This window comes from Chrysochloris asiatica, unplaced genomic scaffold (assembly GCF_000296735.1).
Source record: "Chrysochloris asiatica unplaced genomic scaffold, ChrAsi1.0 scaffold00306, whole genome shotgun sequence".
Lineage (NCBI taxonomy): Eukaryota > Metazoa > Chordata > Mammalia > Afrosoricida > Chrysochloridae > Chrysochloris > Chrysochloris asiatica.
In genome coordinates this window covers 2,132,171-2,135,780 of record NW_006408824.1, presented here as the reverse complement: position 1 = coordinate 2,135,780, position 3,610 = coordinate 2,132,171, and the positions used below count along the sequence as shown (strand labels likewise).

General features: G+C 42.5%; 1 protein-coding gene across 1 annotated transcript in view; it reads left to right on the top strand.

Moving 5' to 3' along the window:
• The window catches only part of LOC102831956, a 43,716-nt gene that overhangs the window by 39,636 nt on the left and 470 nt on the right, over positions 1–3,610 (top strand). The gene's annotated exons all lie outside the window — the stretch shown is intronic.

The window sequence follows — 3,610 nt, the reverse complement described above, 5'->3', positions numbered from 1 at the left end:
ATTCCATCAATTCCTGGTGCCTTGTTCTTTGCCAATTCCTTCAATGCACCTTGGACTTCCTCCTTCAGTATCATTGGCTCTTGATCACATGCTACCTCTTGAAATGGTTGAACATGAACCATTTCCTTTTGGTCCGGTGACTCTGTGTATTTCTTCCATGTTTTCATGCAAACATTACCAACAGAAATGAAAATGAAACACAGACACACATCCCAGAAAACCTCCCAAAAAAACAAATAAAAATTACAGCAATCAATTAATACCTATTGATAATTATACTGATTGTAAATGGATTAAATACACCAGTCAAGAGAAACAGCAGAATGGATAAGAAAACAGGATCCTTCAAAATGCAATCTACAAGAGACATATCAAAAGACTGGAGACAATAAAGTGTTCATCAATAGAGAGGTGGTTAAACAAACTTTGGTAAACACACATATGAAATGCTATGCAACGTTGAACACCAGTGATGAATTGGCAAAACACATCACTGCATGGTTGAACCTGGAGGACATTATGCTGTGTAAAATTAGTCAATCACAAAAGTACAAATATTGTCTTTGTAAAATGTTAAGAAACTGTTTTCTTAGTAAAAGAAACAATCTATAAGGTTAAGGGGGATGAGAGGAGGGAAATTATTCATGGGTTAAAGGGTAGAATACCAGTTAACATGGGTGACAGGGCAGGTAATATATAACAGGAAAGAGATTCCCAGAGGAAAGATGAAGGTAACAGGAGACACAGGAGAGAATAGTAAAAGTGAATACATGTAAATGTACTGTTAACTGATGGTATCTGGAAGTGATTGAATCATTGTAATCAAGCAAAATATATGATTTGCCAAGTGTAAAACTGATGATCTGCTCTGTAAACCTTCACTCAATTCATAATTTTAAAAATGTTTTTAAAAAATATCCTGTGGTGCACAATGCTACTCCAACACACATGGGATCCTCATGAATCAGATTCAACTCAAGAGCAACTGGTGGTGGTCCTGTTCTAGAATAGCTCATGTGAGAGGTGCTTTGGAGACACCAAGAGGAGGGAACTCCTGGTCTCCACCAGCAGAAGGCAGCAAAACTGCAGCCAGGTGCAACCAAGAGAGACACAAGAGCTAAGTGAAGCTAAGTGAAGCCCAGTCAACTGGGAAAGCAGCTTGAATAGGAGACAAAAGGTGGTTAAAGTTGTCATTGGACTGGAGGATTAGGACACCCTAAGTTATCCCCTCAGTTAGGGACCATGAGAAACAGTCTCAGGACTGTGATTGGGAGAACAAGCACAATGAGTCCTTACCTGTAAATGAGGTGGGAGAACCTGGTCCAGGTATATAACTCCTGCAGAGCTGGGGTGCACTCGGGAGACACACCTGACCTTGAAATGCAGCACAGGGAGACGTAGGGCTCCCAGGGTCTGTTATTCCCTGAGGACAGTTGCAGAGCCTCCTTATTATTATTAAGACATAAACCCCTCACTGTGCAGCAGAGGTCCAAGAGAAGGTGACCTCTGACCTAGACATTTTCAGAGATCCTGACTTCTCCACCCCTTTGTCTCTCTTCCCACCTCCAGGACAGCTCTGCATTCAGATGACCCCACAGGACTGCACTTCATGTTCAAGTCTAGTCTCAGGTTGGTGTCCAAGGACAGATTATCTAATACATAAAGTAAGCATGGCGCTTCCTTAATTTACCAGATCATCTGTAGTGAACAATGTCACATCCTTTTCACTACATCCAAAATTGTGTTAATAGTTCTGGCTGGCACCTCTCTTTCTCACAACTCCATAGTACCTTCCTACTGAATCAAAGTTTTTTTTTCAAATTACAATCCCTGACAGGGACATGGTACCCAGAACGCAAGGTAAACACGGGTAATCTGAAGAGAACAGTGGTACTTACTTACTAATCTGTCGTTTCATTGTCCTATGTAAATAGTTGTCCCTGACTACATACAGGTTTCAGAAAGTACAAGTAGACTCTATGAAGATTTATTCTTGTGATTTGCTGATAGTAAAGGATTACATTTCATTTATAAGAAACTCTTATTTTTAATATCACAGATATACTTATCCTAAATAGAACAAGAGGAATAAGAATGTTAACTAGAATCATAAGTAAGTACAACTGTTCACTACAGATTTGTAAGTAAGTATAAGTAAGCCCACGTTTACCTTGTGCACAGGAAACTCCACTCCTGTGATAGATGAAGCATGGAGTCTTCTCATCCTTGGATGAAAATCTCCATTGACTCTTCTCTACAAGTGACGTGGAACCACTGCACCTCACTGTCCTAGCCCTGATCACTGGGCTATGTTCAGTGACAAATCACTGTCTCCAGGGGACGCTGTCACAACCCTGATCACTGGGCTCTGTTCAGGAACTGTCACTTTACCTGCAGGGGCTACTGATGGTCTAGTCACTAGTGTCCAGTTGTGGGCAGAGATCAAGCAATAAGAGAGCTCCCATAGAGGTCTCTTAATTGGGGTATTGGTCAGCATGATTTCCTGTCACACACCATTGAAGTATAAAAACAAAGAGAGAGGGGTAAAATGACTTGAAAACAAAAAATAGTGAAAACCCAGAGGGCACAACGTCAATGTTATTGAGGAGGATGTCATGGAAGGAATGTAAAAACCATGTGGCCTGAGACTGGAATATACACCACTTCTATACAAGTATATTGTTGATTGAATAAGCAAGCTACCTCATCTGCCGGGATTCCCAACAACCCTAATGACATAGACCTGCATTCTAGTGAACTGCAGAGGTGAGGACAAGACTGCATGTGAATTCAGGGATTAGAGAGATGAAGGAGGTGGAGGAAGGTCCTGAGGAATCAGCTGTTATCAGACCCTCTAATCTAGAGTACTGGAGTGGCACTTTGATTAATTGATGGGACTGCAAAGTGGGTTTGAACTGCAAGGTCAGTAGCTAAAATTCACGAATTGCTCCACGGAAATCCCATACAGGGTTGCTATGAGTCAGACACAACTCTGTAGCACTGAACATCAAGGTGGAGGTTGGAGAGGTGAGGAGAGTGCTCACCTGGCCCAAACGAAAAGGGAAACAACCTATAGCCATCGATTTGATTCCAACAGGGCCCAAAATGTAACCCACTGAGCCAGCAGAACTTCTCCTGATGTGGCCACACCCTGACAAAGTGACTGTGACCCTATTCCTTGGTGCCAGTCTTGATTTTTCCAACCTGCATACAGTTCAAAGAAAACTCAGGAAGCTACATATACCCATTCTTGACTTGGCCTGCCCCTGGGGGTGGCTTTGTGCCATAGAGTCAGTTTCTACCATAGCACCCTCTATAGGGTTTCCAAAGCTGTAGATCTTTACAGGAACAGAAAACCTCATCTTACTCATGGGGAACTGTTGGTAGTTTCAAACTACTGACCATGACATTAACAGCCCAACTTGTAACCACTATGCTATCAGGGCTGGTTTATCAGAGTCCCCAGAGGTGGAGTAAATTTGCATAAATGTCAAACAACCCTGGCTCCAAGGGGTCTGAGAAGGAATAAGAGGGTCAGGGCCCCCACCCAGCTGTGAACTCAGGAGACTGAGCTCAGTGTCTCCACCATGACCTGGACCCTTCTGCTTCC